Source organism: Hemicordylus capensis, chromosome 4 (assembly GCF_027244095.1).
Source record: "Hemicordylus capensis ecotype Gifberg chromosome 4, rHemCap1.1.pri, whole genome shotgun sequence".
NCBI lineage: Eukaryota > Metazoa > Chordata > Lepidosauria > Squamata > Cordylidae > Hemicordylus > Hemicordylus capensis.
The window spans coordinates 314,131,814-314,148,015 of NC_069660.1; the positions used below are offsets into that span (position 1 = coordinate 314,131,814).

The 16,202-nt window shown below is 46.4% G+C and overlaps 1 pseudogene; it reads right to left on the bottom strand.

Annotated features, from left to right (window-relative positions):
- Nucleotides 1-14,224: 14,224 nt before the first annotated feature.
- Nucleotides 14,225-14,859, bottom strand: LOC128323258 (plasma membrane calcium-transporting ATPase 1-like; annotated as a pseudogene).
- Between the last annotated feature and the right edge of the window lie 1,343 nt (nt 14,860-16,202).

Consider the following 16,202-nt stretch of genomic DNA (forward strand, 5'->3'; position numbering starts at 1 on the left):
CAGGGATGGTGGGAGTTGTAGTACCACAGTTGGAGAGCTGAAGTTCTGCAGCCCGGCTATCACCTATGTTCCTTCCTAGGTGTTCCTAAAGCTGCATCTGCTCTGAGATTCTGGGTGAGTGCAGGGAAAAAGTGCAGAATGTGAGGGGAAATACAGGACTTCCTTTTTTCTTTTTAAAAGGGAAATGAAGATGAGGTAGGGATGTGCTGAAATGCGATTTGACATCCAAATCGGCACATTTTTCGGCACATCCGAATTGGCACATCTGAATCAGTCCTCATTTTTAAAGGCACCGCCCTTTAAAAATGAGGACTTACACAGTCCCTTCAAAGCAAAGGAGAGCAGGTCCATACCTGCTCCACCTCCAGTCACCTCTATTCTCAAAATCCCTCATGTGCATAATCCCGCATGCACAGAGGCCGTGTGTGCTGGTGTTGTGCAAAACAGGTGGGAGATACCCCTCCGATGTGCGGGCATGACCTGCTCTTCTCCACTTTAAAAGGGTTGTGTCAGCCTTCATTTTTAAAGGGATGTGTCCATGATTCGGATGCGTTTTGGCACATCCCTAAGATGAGCACAAGACCCAGGCCAGGGCAAGCCCCAAGAAGCATCTCCAGTGCCCTCTCCATTTGTTCAACTTTTACATACAGAGAAACCTTGATTTTCTAGACTTATTGGGGCCAGGAAAGGTCAGTCCAGATTAGGCGATTGACCAGAAAATCAAGGCAAAAAGCACATGGTTCCAAAAGGTGCTAAGATAAGTTTTCACAATGCGGCGTTTGGGACATGGAAGGCAATGCACAGCATTTCATGACACACAAAACACTTTTTGGGACAAGGAAGTGAACATTTTGCACAAGGTCACACAGCTGTTGCCCAGGGCTATGATCAAGAGCAGAATGAGGAAGCAAAATGGCTTGACTTCCGGTTCCGCAAACACTGTCTGGAAAATCCAAAATCTGGAATATCACCATCCAGAACAATTGAGGTTTCTCCGTACCTTAGGTTTTCTATTGCATTTCCAGCTTCTTTCATTACATTGATGCACGATCTGCTTGCATGATTAGTGTTACCCTAAACCCTATATAGGGTAATAGGGTAATTTGTAATACGGTAATTACCCCATAGGAGGGGTGGCCAAACTGAGGCTCCCCAGCTCCTGTTGGACTACAGTTCCCATTACCCCTAGCCACAAGAAATTGCAGCTATTGCTAGCAGTGCTTGGAGCTGTAGTCCAACAGTTAGAAATCTTCAGGTTGCCCACCCCTACCCTCTAACTCACATGCCTGGTGGTGCCCCCCAAGTCAGATGCTCCTAGTGATCACAGGGATTGCCCGTCCCTAAATTCAACTCTGCCAGAAGCAACCAGGCAAAAGAAAGAAGAGGTCTGGCAGTGCACCCTGGGTCAGAGAGTTGTGTGGGTATGGAAAGAGGGATGTTATGCCAGTTTTCTATAAAGCCATTGCTCAAGTGGTTTAAGCTCTGCTGCCAATACAAAACAGAGTAAATAACAAATAAAAATATGAACAGAGGTAAAAAAAAAAAATAAGGAAGTGTCAGTCATAGGAACATAGGAAGCTGCCATATACTGAGTCAGACCATTGGTCTATCTAGCTCAGTATTGTCTTCACAGACTGGCAGCGGCTTCTCCAAGGTCACAGGCAGGAAAACTCTCTCAGCCCTATCTTGGGGATGCTCCCAGGGAGGGAACCTGGGCCAGCATTCTTGGGCATTGTCTGAGTCCCCTAAGGTAAAGTGTGCCGTCAAGTCAATTTTGATTCCTGGCGCCAGCAGAGCCCTGTGGTTTTCTTTTGGTAGAATACAGGAGGGGTTTACCATTGCCTCCTCCCGCACAGTATGAGATGATGCCTTTCAGCATCTTCCTATATTGCTGCTGCCCGATATAGTACCAGCGGGGATTCGAACCGGCAACCTTCTGCTTGTTAGTCAAGCAGTGTCATTAAAAGGGCCCACTACTTTGAGACCACTTCTGTGTGGGGTGGTGGCTTGGCTCTCTTGGGGCCCACTTGGGTAGGAGCCAGAGGCCCCTTGAGGTTTCCCTCTGCTGTCTTCTAGCAGCAGAGCAAGAAATCACAAGGTGGGTTATGACTCACTGAAACTGGACTGGACTGCCAACCCACTCACTTGCCTGACTATTGCCCTGAAGTAAGGAGGGTGTGTGTGTGTGTGTGTGTGTGTGTGTGTGTGTGTGTGTGTGTGTGAGTTATGTTTGCTTAATGATTTAAGAGGAGTAATTATTTCTAAACCAATAGTGCATCATTGGTTGTTTCCTGCCTCCCCCTCTGCTGTTGCTTCTAACCCGTTTTGCTCGGCAGATTCCAAAGAGTTGGACAAAGGCACCCATTTATTTGGGCACAGTTATGTGAAAAACAACTTCATCATGGCAGAAGAGTGAAGCCTCAGTCCACACCGCAACTAATGAAGAGGAACCTCCCAAGAAAAGAGCAGCGCTGTTTGCAGAGGCTGACTTTTTGCAGAGGGAGACAATTTTGGGGTGCCGTTCAGAGAGGATCCTTGTGGGAATTAAGGAGGATAGATGGATAGCTGTCCATACCTACAGCCCGAGGGTGATAAAGTGGGTGGCTCTGGTTTGGAGACTGAGGTTGGAGTGGGAGCTAGGCAGGAGCGAAGAGATGGAGTGATAGGCTGGAACTTGAGGGCTGGGAACAGAGAGCAGGAGCAATCTGGCTCTGGAGGAGGAACCCTGTGCCCAGAACTATAGCACCAGCAAATGTCTGGCTGCAAATGCTGCGGTTATATAGGAGCCAGGATCCTCACTTTCCCCAGCTGATCATGTGGCCTTGATCCATGGCAAGCACCTGAGTTGGCCTGTCCTTCCTTCCGAGCAGGCCAGTTGGAAGGAGGAACCTGGGCAGCCGGTGGGGGTACTTTGTCCTCAGTGTTGGAAATTCTCTGTGGTGAGAGAATCCCCTTTCCATTATAGCAGAGTGCACAGAGGCACAACACAGCGGAATTCACTTAGGCATGCATGTATGCTGAGAGTAAAGTAACTTGGAGCCAATACATAGTTTCAAATCAATATAAGGAGTATTTATTATAGAACTCCATTCTAGATAGGAAAGTGAGGAGTTAGGATCTCTAATCTATCTATCTAGCTGGATGCAGATGGATTCTGCATCTTCTCTGCACACATGGTGCAGGGAAAGAGGCTTGCCATTTTGCAAGGTAGAAGGGCAGGTAGGGAAGAGAGAGAGAGAGAGAGAGGAAGGAAGTTAATCCCTGAGATTAGCAATCTACATTTCAAAGGGATAGTATCAGAGCAGTGGAGAAGGGATGACCAATGTCTTGACCCTCTAGCCCTCTGACTCACTAGTCTGTCCTCCACTGTCTGAGACAAGAGACAGCGCAAAGTCCTTTAACGTCCAACACTCAGTCCTGGAGGGGGTCCCTCACTCAGCAGCACTTCTGCTAGTGGAATGCCAGGGACAATGGAAGAAGTCAAGGGATAGAACAGGGTTCCTCTGGGGTGTGTGCAAGATTCCTGGTGTTTCAGGTTCTTCCATGGGGGTTTCTGTAGAAGGGGTGAACTCTGGCTGTTCAGGGGCTGTGGATCCCGAGGGGCTCCCTTCAGTGCTTGAGATCCCAGCTGGGGTTTGCTCCCCTTCCTCTACGGGGAAGCCTTGCTTAGGTTTAGCCAAGGCTGGGTTCTAATAATGACCCACTTTGCAGATGGGTTTATGCACTCTCATCGGCCTTAGAAGACTGATGGGGAGGCAGCTCCTCACCCATAATGCGCAGTGCTGGAAGGCACTGCATATGCTGGATCAGGCCTTGGCATATCAACTGGCAAAAGGAGATACAGAGAACCAAAAACACCATAACACAAAAGAAAGTGTATATGTCGAATGTCCATGTAGAAATCCATAGCTGCTTCAATAAATTTCAGTATCCATGGCATGTATAATGTTGTGTGAAAGCTCCGCAACTGGAGGTCGCCCTGTTTACCTTTTTTGGAACAAAATCAGGGTTCCCTTGGCACAGGATTTGGAGAGATGCACAGCAAAGGAAATGCAGTTCTTTGCAGGAGATGCAGAGTGGTCTTTGAGTTAAAGTTGACCACTGCTCCATTATTTTGATTGTATCTTTTAATGACATTTTTGCCCTGCCTTTTCTCCAAAAAGCTCAAGATAGTGTACATGGCCCCACTTTTATCATCACAACAACCCTGTGAAGTAGATGCAGGGAGAGTGGCTGCATCCGCATGTACTGTGAAACTGTGGATCCAATGGACCTACGGTTCTGCACCCCTCCCCCCACTCTCCTGTGTGAATTCGGACATCCTGGAGAGCTGACTGCAGAGAGGCAAGGGATCTGGCTGTGCAGGCTTTCTTGTTGACAGAAGGACAGCCTGCACAGCCAATCAGGCCAGAGTTGAGGGAGGAGCTTCCTCCCTCATCAGCAGTTTCAGGGGAAGCAGCCTGTGGTTCCAAATTCAGATGTACCGTGAACTGCCTGGAACATCGGGTTGCGGCAACAAAACTCACAACAACCAAGGGTTCAGAATGGAGTCCCAATCCTGAACCCTCAGTTTCGTCACTATGCCTGACTGCGGCTCCCCGCGTTCAGATATCCACGGATCTGCAGGCCTAGTCAACTGCAATTCCGGGTTACATGTGGATGAGGCCAGTGACTGACTGACTGACTAATTTATTTATTTACCATATTTTTATACCACCTGATATGTACATCGGTAGGCAGTGTACAAAGTTTAAAATATTTAAGAGCCACAGATTAAAATACACGACACAATAAAAACAATGGAATAAAAGAGTTATTAAAACAAATTGCTAATTTTTAAAAATAATAATTCTAAGTCTTGAGGGTCCTCCTGAAAACAAACAGAGAAGGAGATGCTCTCATTTCAGCAGGGAGCATATTTTAAAGCCCTACGGCAGCCGCAGAAAAAGCCCGGTCCTGGGTCACCACCAGATGAGCTGATGGCGACTGTAACTGGACCTCTCCAGAAGATGGTGGCAGGGTTTATAACAAAGGAGGCACTCTCTTAAATAACCTGGACTTGCCCAAGTTAATCCTGTAAGCCAGGGGCCCCCAGATATTATTGGACTACAACTCATAGGAACATAGGAAGCTGCCTTATAGCAAGTCAGACCATTGGTCTATCTAGCTCTGCATCTTCTACACAGACTGACAGTGGCTTTTCCAAGGATACAGGCAGGAGTCTCTCCCAGCCAGACCTGGAGATGGCAGGGAGGGAACCTTGGACCTTCTGCATGCAAACTTGCAGATGCTCTTCCACTGAGCTATGGCCTCTTCCCCTAAGGGGAATATCTTACAGCGCTGACATATAGTCACCCACTCAAATGCAAATCAAGGCAGACCCTGCTTTGCCAAGAGGACAAATCATGCTCATTAATGCAAGCAGAGGCGTATCTAGGGAAAATAGCGCCTAGGGCAAGCACTGAAATTGCGCCCCCATCCAAACATCCGACACCCATCTTTCAGATAACTTTACCATAATATCGGCTCAATAATACAAGTCAAGCTCATTAATCTTTTAATATTTCAAAAACTATTTAGCAGTGGACGTAGCCAGACCAAAAAATGCTGGAAAACTACAAATTTCAGTATGCTGGGGCTCATGAAATACCCAAATACTATGTGGAGGTGTACTTGGGAAACTAAACAGAAGTGCCTGTCTAATTCTCTACTATGCATTGTAGCATCACTATTACATAAGTTTTAAAAATAAATGGAGAATTTGACTTTTCCCAGATACTCTGAAAATAATTAAAGGATATGCAGAGTAAACTGTGTCACTGCTTGGAATATATTCTAGTCTTTCAGAAAGACAGTTAAAATGAGAGAAAGAGAGCAAGAAACTCCCAGTGGGCCTTAATACTAAGGATTTCACACTGATTCAAAGACAAACTCTCCATTAAATAGCCATATTATTAAGGCATCACATTTAACTCACTTATCACAAGAAGCAAATTAAGAGCAAATTAATACAATCCTAGCTGATAAGCTTCAGCTCATTATTCACAAGCCCTGATTCTCTGTACATAGTGCCAAACTGAATATGTGTACAGTGACATATTAAATTTTAAAAAATACCTGTAGCCCCTTCGGGGGCTTCCTGAAGGCTGTGGGGTGGGTCTGCAAAGGCTCCTCCTCCCCTCGCTGGCCTCTAGGGCTTTGCAGGGACCATTTGAGCATGTGCGGTGGCTATTTAATTTTTTTTTTTTAAATGGCAGCTGAAAACAAAATGGCTGCCGTGCATGCTCAAATGGCCTCTGTGAGGCCTGGCATGGCCTAGGGCCTCACAGAGGCCATTTGAGCATGCACAGTAGCCATTTTGTTTTCGGTGGCCATTTTTAATTTTTTTTAAATTTTAAAAATTGCACCCCCCTTAGAGTGGCACCCGGGGCACGTGCCCTGCCTGCCCTACCCTAGATACGCTCCTGAATGCAAGGCCAGCTCTCCCCCTTATCACTCCCAGACACAATGGCCAAAGGGACGAGGGAGTTCTAGTCCTACAGCCTTTAGGGACCAATGTTTGCGAACCCTTGCTGTAAACATTGTGGCTGAGTGGTGATTTGAACCTGTTTTTCTCCAGTCAAACTCCAACACTCTAACCACTACAGCAACCGGTGTCCTTGCCAAATAGCAAGCAGGATCATACCATACCTTTTCCCAAGCCCCGGTGGAAACCGTTCTTTCGGCCGAGCCCAAGGCGGAGTTGCCAGCAAGCCCAGAGATAGAACTCGCCACCTTCTGGTTGACACAGTCATACAGGAACCATATTTGCTGTGTGAGCGAGGGTAGGCCGTGGACTGGTGGCACCTGTTCTGCAGACGCAGGACAGCTCTTTCTGCTCACATCCTGCCTTAAAAAGAAGTTTTCCTCGGCACTGAACAACTCTAAAAGCAAACTATAACATGCCAATAAATAAATAAATGTTATCGAGCATGATTTGTAAACAGGTCAGCTTTGGACACCCTTCCAAGAAAACTTTGCCACTCTCTCCAGAGTCTGGGGTGCGTCAGCCATATTTATCCTGCCTTGACTAAGGCCACCTCCTTCGGAGTGGAGAGTACTCACTTATTAGCTCTTGATGAATGACTCTGTAAAGTTGGGGTAACCTGGAACATAGGAACATAGGAAGCTGCTGTATACTGAGTCAGGTCGTTGGTCTATCGAGCTCAGTATTGTCTTCACAGACTGGCAGCGGCTTCTCCAAGGTTGCAGGTTGGAATCTCTATTGGCCCTATCTTGGAGAAGCCAGGGAGGGAACTTGAAACTCTTTGCATGAAAGCATGCAGGTGCTCTTCCCAGAGCAGCTGCATCACCTGAGGGGAATATCTTACAGTGCTCAGATTTCTAGTCTCCCATCCATATGCAACCAGGGTGGACCCTGCTTAGCTAAGGGGACAAATCATGCTTGCTACCACAAGACCAGCTCTCCTCTCCTGGTAACCCTAAATTTTATTTATTTATATTTTATTTATTTTAATTTATTTTACGTTTATATCCTGCTCTTCTTCCAAGCAGCGCAGATCGGTGTACTTTAAGTTTCTTCTCACAACAACCCTGTGAAGCAGGTTAGGCTGAGAAAGAAGTGACTGGCACAGAGTCACCCAGCAAGTATCATGGCTGAATGGGGATTTGAACACGGGTCTCCCTGGTCCTAGTCCAGCACTCTAACCTCTACACCATGCTGGCTCTCTTCCCTTGGAGAAAAGAAAGCCACAGATTTGCAGATCCAAATAAAGATATATTTTATTGATTTTAATGAAGAGGCAGGGCATTTAAGAACACACATGAGTATTCTCACATTACGTAGGACACACTGGATGGCAATGGTGTCTAGGCACTAAATCCCAACCTTCATTGTATAACTAGGGTGGACTCTCTACTCTAATATGTATGTAATTAGCTAGATAATGAATAATTAAACATTTAACTAAGCAACCAGCTAACAAACTAGGTAAAGCTATCTAAATCACTAACCAAGATTAAATCTTATTGAGGATGGGGGCAGAAAGAAGCAAGGAAATAAGATTAAGAGCAATAACCAGGACTCAAAAATTATCAGTGTCAGAGAAGGTATCAGGGGAAAAGTGGGGTGAGGTGAACCACCACCCCAATGCAGAAAGCAAGAGACCATTATAGCTGTAGATGAACTTAACTAAACCTTTGGATAATGATTAACCATTGAAGCAAAGAGACAGTGACAAGGATTAGGTGCAAAATGGTGTCAGAGAAGAAGGGACAATGACAAGGATGAAGTGAAAAGCAGAGTTGGAAGCCAAGGACATCCAGCAGGTTAAAAAGGGGCAGAGATGGAGGAAAGGAGGCTGTAATGCAGAGAGAGAGGGAGAGGGAGAGGGAGAGGGAGAGGCCATGCATCCCTCGTCAGCTAGACGAACTAGGAAAGACTGGGGAGCCATGCAATGGTACTAGAGGGGAGAACTGCTGAGCTTTTCTAGGGTGAGACAATTGGCTAAAGAGCTGGAAGCAAAATCTGTGGAGGTGGCTGCCTGGGTTGCCAGGGGGCCACCACTAAGGAGATCTGGCTGGAATCTACCTAGGGCTGGGCGGTGAAAGCCCCAAAGCCTCTAAAGTGCCTCCTGGGGCAGCCCTTTGGGTTGAGAGTGCCCATGAAGACTCTCCTCTCATCCTGGTGGGAAGAGCTGGCTGTCTTCCCCAAGAGACAAGGGCCTTTCCCATTATTCTAGTAAAAGGTAGATCTCAAAGCTGCTTGGCTGGCTGGTCCTTAAATGCTCACACTTGCATGCATGCATGCCTGCATTCATACCTCTTCAAGCATGTCTGGGATGGGAAGGGAAATTAAGAAACGTCATAGTTACCTCTCCAGGTGAGAGGCACTGAAGCCAGGTGTTCCGTCGAGCAGAAATGGAGTGTGCTGCCAGGATCAGAGTGAGAGGCGGGCTTGGAAGTCTCCCTTTTTCATAGGATCCAAGTCATGTGCTTAGTGCAAAATACTGGTGTTGGGCAGTGATCTTCAAAGAAGGGGTTAATGGCTTAGCCATCATGGTTAATGGGCAATCCAGTAGGGAAACTATGAGGGCCAGGTATGGGCAAAAAGAGCTTCCAGAAAGGTACCAGAATACCCATACAGGAGGTTTTTCACACATGGCTCTATGCCTTGGGGTATCTGAAGAGCGAATCTGCTTCTCGAGGGATTAGATGGACCATTTGCATAGCCATCAGCACCTCCATCAACACCTCCAGAGAAAGCAGAAGCCCCAGAGTTTTTCCCCCCAAAGCTGCTGGAAATAGAGGATTTTTTTTACCCTGGACATAACTTGGGGGAAGCCAGAATTTGCAGCCTCCCTTGGGAGAAAAAACAAAGCCCTGTCTGTCCTGGTCCCTGATAGCCCAGGGAGGTGGGGTTAAATCCTGAGAATATGTGGACTGGCACACTCCAATCAGGAGTGGATTGGGGATGGGGGGAGCCCTGTCTGTAAAACCTCCCAGGAGATGGAGGTTGACAAAAGCCAGCATGATGTAGTGGTTAGAGTGCTGGACTAGGACCAGGGAGACCCGAGTTCAGATCCCCATTCAGCCATGATACATGCTGGGTGACTCTGGGCCAGTCATGTCTCTCTCAGCCTAACCTACTTCACAGGGGGGATGATGCTTAACTTGGTGTGTGTGTGTGTGTGTGTGTGTGTGTGTGTGTGTGTGTGTGTGTGTGTGTGAAGAGGCCCTCCAAAGGCCTTTAGGTCCAGGCTCCAAGATTACCTAGGTGCATCGCAGCTCTTTAGGGCTTCCTAGGTTATTCCAAAGTCCAGTGCTAAAACACTACTTATTCCTGGATGATTTCCTCATAAATGCATGCCAACCATGCCAAATACTCTGGTAGGAGTGTAAGCCAAACTGGGAGGCAGGTCAGTGGTACACTGGGATCCAAATCCTGTAATAACTCCCTTGTCCAGCTTACTCTGAAGGCTTTAGTGTCACTTTTGCCTGTCTGATGCTTGTTTGACCTGGAGGCTTTACACATAGGGCTTCTACTCCGAATCTCCTTCAGGAGAGAGTGTGTCTTGATTCACACACCAGTCAAATTTACTCCGAAGTCCCTTCAAGATCCTTGGACCCACTCCACACAGAAACCAGGCTTTGTCTTGTGAATTCTAGCTTATCTCGAGGTATTTCTGGGTTTTTAAAATGCTGGTTTTAAGCTACTTTTTCTGAAAATGCCAGAGTAAACAAGGAGAGGCACTGACATAGAATCATTAGCATGATAAGAAGGATACTCTCGTTATGAACACAGATGTAGCTCTTCAGTACTCCCTCCCTCCCCGCCAAATCATTGGCTAGAAAGAAAACACAAAGGAAATCATGTGAACTTGCATCAAGAGCAAACCCGAGACCAGAGGGGAGGGGCTGCTTCCCTCAATGCCGCGAGTGTGATTCGAAGTGGCTTCACTCAACATTTATAATTATTATAATTATTACATTTATATCCCGCTCTTCCTCCAAGGAGCCCAGGGCGGTACACTACGTCCTTAAGTTCCTCCTCACAACAACCCTGTGAGGTAGGTTAGGCTGAGCGAGAAGTGACTGACCCAGCATCACCCAGCAAGTATCATGGCTGGATGGGGATTTGAACTCAGGTCTCCCCGGTCCTAGTCCAGTACTCTAACCACTACACCACGCTGGCTCTCCCGCTGCGGCTACCCCGCAGCATGAGGCCATGTGTGAATAACTCCCAGGTAATGGGATAAGCCTTCAGAAAGCAACCCTACTTCTCAAGCCTTTCCTCTTGCACCTCTTTGGGACAATGCTCTTGCCTCTGTCTGTGGGGATTCTGGTGCAGGATGGTCAACTGGAAACTCTCCAGTCAATTGTTGGAGTTGCAGTTGTGGCTGGGGAGGATGAGAGCTGTAGTCCAACAACATCTGGAGAGCCTCCTGTGTCTGACCTGTAGTACTCCAGATGTTGCTGAACTACAACTCCCATCCTCCCCAGCCACAATAAGTTGTAGTTCAGCAACATCTGGAGTACCACAGTTGGGAGCCCGTTTTAGCATGTCGCTGTTCATATGTACCCCACAATGAGGGGCATCATTAAGGGGAGGAGGGCACTCTCGCACCACATGTGAATTAGGGTTGCTAGCTCTGATAGCATATATCCAGGAATAGCTTCAGTGGGAGATAGTCCTGGATACAATATGTCTCTCCCCTCCTCCCACCACCAATATTCTTCACTATCTCAAGCCATTAACATCTCCAGGATTGCTTTGAATGGTAACCTAGAGATGGTAGCTGATTCCTGGAGTTTCCAAGCCATTTCTGGAGGGTTCTGGCAATCCTGCCAGATTATTCCTTAGAAGCACCCTTGTTTCTGGCCAGCCTGTTCCAAGCTCCACACACTGAATGATGGTTGCTATAAAGAAGGAAACAGACGTATGAATGAAGCATACAATGATTTAATTAAGGTTAAATAAGGTTTGCCTGGACAATGATCGTGTGCTTTTATTGTATTGTAACATTGCTGTATTTGAAGCTGGTCGGTGACTGAATTAAAGATGGTTGATTGATTGACTGATTGATTGATTGATTGAAGCATGTGTGCCTGTTGACTTGGACTGATAACACAATAGTGATCATCTCATAACGCTACATTAAAAAGTTAAACAAGAAGTGCTCTAAAAATACACTGCTTTCATACAGCAATTTAATCTGCAAGATCTTTATCTACACCTACAAGCACATACCTTGAGATCATGTTGCAAAGTCTTGCCTTCCTCCTCCTCCTCCTCCTCCTCCTCCTCCTCCTCCATTCTCCTTGTCTTGCCTTGAAATCCGAAATAGCTGCCCTGCGCAATATGCAGAACAAATAGGCTCGCCAGCCCCATGCGTACACTGTGAAAATGCATGCTGCTAAGGCCGGGGTTCCCAACCTTGGGTCCTCAGAGATCGTTGGACTACAACTTCCATTTTCCTTTGAACGTTGTGGCTGAGGATGATGGGTGTTGTAGTCCAATAATACCCGGGGACTCAGGCCTGGGAACCCCTGTGCCAAGGTATGATCGACTCTCGCTCCTCACACCGTGTCTTTGCAGCATTTAGAAGCAGGTGTGTGTCTTTGAAGCAGGTGTGTATCTCTGCTTCACTAGTTACAGCAAAGCAGGGGAAGCTATGCATGGACTTGTGCATTTGCTTATACTGACAATGGTCCATCAGCCCCAGTACAGTTGACTCTGACTGACAGTGGCTTAGAGATCCTTTAGCTTGGCGATGCTAGGGATTGAACATGGCATCTTCTGTAGGCAAACATGCAGATCTACCACTGAGCTACTGGTGCTCCCATATACGAAGGGTGGGGAAGGCTCAGTGACAGGCACTAGGGTTCCCGGATCTATGTTCCTGGAAGGAGGGTAGGAAGGTTTTTTTTAAAAAAATCACCAGTCTCAATTAGAAGGCCAAGGTCACCTGACACTTCAGAGTTAAACTTCTCTCTAGCTGATACGATCTCCACGTTCTGGTCTGTACCCAGATTGGATGTATACATGTTCCCTTTCTCCAGGCCATTTTGCTTAATGAAAAGGATTGCATCTGATAGATGCAGGCTTGTGATTAGGTAATTGCCCTTGTGAGGTTGTGCAGAGATTGCCTTTAGCAACACCACCCCGCCTCTTATGCAAGATTGTTGCCAGAGTTTATTCTGCAGGGATGCAGCTCTCCCCAGAGAGACAAGGCTTTAATCTCTTGAGACATTTATGAAACATCGGATTATATCGGGATCCGTTGGGCCATCATCTGGAAGAAATTTGCTGCCCGGTTGGATTGTGCTGACCAGCAATGGAAAGCTTTCGGAGGCCTTCGGGGGGCTTTTCACTCCCAAGAAGAGGCGGATGGAGGCTTATTAAAAGCATGTTTCACTGGGAGAGGTGAACATGTCATAATTAATAAGAAAAGCAAAGAGGGTTGCATTTCAATGGCAGGTGCCACCTTTGCCAGGGTTAGTCTTCAGCTGAATACAGGACCATAAGTGAGGGCTAAGGGATGACCTCATTCCTTGAATGGTGGGTCCAGTTCACTCCTTTCCTACGGCAAAATTGTTGGGCAGGGCTTCTCAGTCTTGGGCCTTCAGATGTTGTTGGACCACAACTCCCATCACTTCTTCATCCATTGGGACTGGGGATGATGGGAGTTGTAGTCCAGCAACACTTGAGAGCCCAAGATCGAGAAAACCTGTTTCTGGGAGTTTTGTTATCTTTTGATGCCCTGAGAACAACGTATGTGTGTGGATATAAAAACACAGGAAAAATTCTGCTGGGTCAGGCCAATAAGTGCACCATCTTGTTCCCCATAGGAAGTCCTAAAGGCAACAGACCTCTCCTGTGGTAAGCCTTCAGCCACTAGCAGGCCACCACCCTCTCAATTACCTTGCCCAACCATGGAAGGTTGGAGTCAGGCCTATAGTTGCTTAACTCTGAAGGATCCAATGCAGGTGTCTTCAGAAGAGTTCTAATGATTGCCTCCTTAAGACAGGAAGGCATCCTGCCTTCCCTCAGAGAAGCATTTATAATATCTATCAGGCCTTCTACTACAATCCCCTTTCCAGACATGAATAGAATAGAATAGAATAAGCTGTGTCAGACAAAGGTCAGGAACAGTGTTCCTTCTAACAGGGATTCTGAGATATTGTTTGGGAATGGCTTTTGTCTGGGGATTATGAGAGTTGTGGTCAACAACGTCTGGGAATCCCTGTTAGAGGGAACACTGGTCAGGAGAGCAGGTGATAGGCTGCAATGCTCCAAGAAGCTTATTCACATCAACAGGAGTCACAAACTGAAACTTGAACAGTGATCTGGGGTGGGGTGCTGCAGAAGCCAGCAGTTGGAGAGCATGGTGGCCCTTCCCCTCTGGGCAGAGTGTGTAAAAAACACAGAGGCACTCTGTTGTAGATCCACTGCTGGAAAAAGGTGGAGCTGAGGCCACCAAGAGCTTGCTTGCTTTGTGGCCGCAGGTGGTGTTTGCTGGTTTTTCTTCTGAGCAGTGGGTGTGTGCCAGCACTAGAGAAAGATGATCTTACTTAAAGGAAAAGGGGGGAAACCATCTTTGAAGTAGCAGGGATGCTGGGGGCAGGAACATCGTAGCTTGCTTTGTGGGTACCAGCCGTTTGCTGCCTCACTGTGCTCATGAATTCCCAAGAATGACAATCCTCATGATTGTAACAGGAAGCCTTACATGGGGTGGCTCACTGATGAAATGAGGTGAGGTGATGGCTCCAGGCAGCACCTGCACCATGGCGTGGGGAGTGTGGGCACTCTGACCAGAGTCAACTTCTGTTCGCTCTCAATGCTATGCTGCAGCCCCTGAAACTGATTTTCTTTACTCTAGTCACTGAAGTTGTTACCAGCACCACACAAACTACTGACAAGAGTATTGCACAGCCTTCTATCCAATCCATCTCGTCATCATCTTCATCTTCCTCCGTGTCGGTGGTGTGGCATGCTGCAGTGCTTCTCCCTGGTGGGTTATAAAAAGAAAGCCCCAGAGATACAAGAGCCGCTATTACTAAAAAGCATAATGTGGGAGCTTGCAGTGCTTCCCATATCAGCTCCAGGAATGTCATGTGTTTCTTAGGGCGGGGTATATAGTTTTTTCCAAATACACCTTTCCTTATATCCAGTTCTGATGGGGTACCACATATCCCATCCGTGGGAGAAGTTTTCAGCCGTTCACAGATTTGATTGACGTCACCGTAGTTTTCCTGTATTTTCTTGACCGCATCTGTTTTTCGTAACTCCATCAAGTTTCTTAGCTCTGAGAGAGTGATAGTTAAGTCTTTTGCCACGATGCTTACTGGAATCACCATTGTGCTGACTTCCTTTAATTTGCAATGACAATCCAGAACCATTTAATTGGAATAAAAATTAAGTTTACAAACACTCTTGCATATATTTACTACTGTAAAGTTTTGGCACTGAAGGGTTTGGTGGCAGTGGGGTCGGGAGCAAAAATTAACCCTTTCCCCAGTACCATCTTAAAACTGGGAAAATGGCATGGAGGGAAATGGAAAGAACAAAGCAAAGTGTGGGTATGTGCAGCCTCATTTGGAAAGCATAATATGTGATAATGTCTTAATTCAGACTAGCTTTAAAAAGAGATATTCCTGGAACATCAACAGCTGTTGGCTACTTTAGCTAAATTGGCTCCAAACTTTGAGACAGTATCCCTCTCAATACCTGATGCTGGGAACATACAATGAGAAGAGCATTACAATAATCCTGCAATGCAATGCACTATGATCTAAAAAATTAATTTACAAGTGCTCCTCATATATTGAAAGTGAAAAACGACACACGAGCTCATGGAGGGGGGCACACTACCTACATTGGTACAGCCATTTTTACAACAGCATAGTTTCTGTTTCATTCATACAAAGGATCTATTTTGTATATTTCCATTTCTAGAAGGTAAATAGTTTAGCAGTTCAGAAGTTATACATTGGATTCAGGGGACTGGTACCCAGTGCACTGCAGCTACGAGCTATTAATGCCAACTTGCACTAGCAGCTTCTAAGAAGGAATTTTGGGTACCACCTCCTCACTGGTATTAGTTTACTAAGTTGATTTCACAACACTCTCAAAACAGCCAGCGGAGCTGCATGGAGATCTGGCCAAAGTCAACCAATTAATACTCAGATTTTACAGGTGATGGGCACAGAGGCTAAGAGAGATACAAGTAGTGCAGGGCCATATTCTACTTGCCATTTTGGAACAAGTGGGAGTCGGAAGCACTTGCTGATATTCTGAAAATCCAGAGATCAACTAGTAAATCCTTATCTACCTTCTGCCCGCTCCTGGTCTATGGTGTACATATGACAGGGGCCTGGGGGCAAATGTGCCTACCTGTGGCATATACATTCAGTGCATACAGTGTCAGAAAAAGACATGCCATGCACGAGCTCTATGCAAACACCATGTTGTACCTATGTTCAGATTTCTGTACGTACATGTTTTTGTGTCACTGACTGTAACTGCGTTCATTTAAAAAGTGAACCTGGATATAGGTCCCCCAAATTTACGGTACAGATAGGAAGTGTACCACTCTTTTTTAATCCAATGTAACACTGAGAATAACACTGTAGAGAGATTGTTCAAGTGTTGAATCTAATGTGTAAATAGGGCTAGATTATCCATGTGCAGAACATAATGT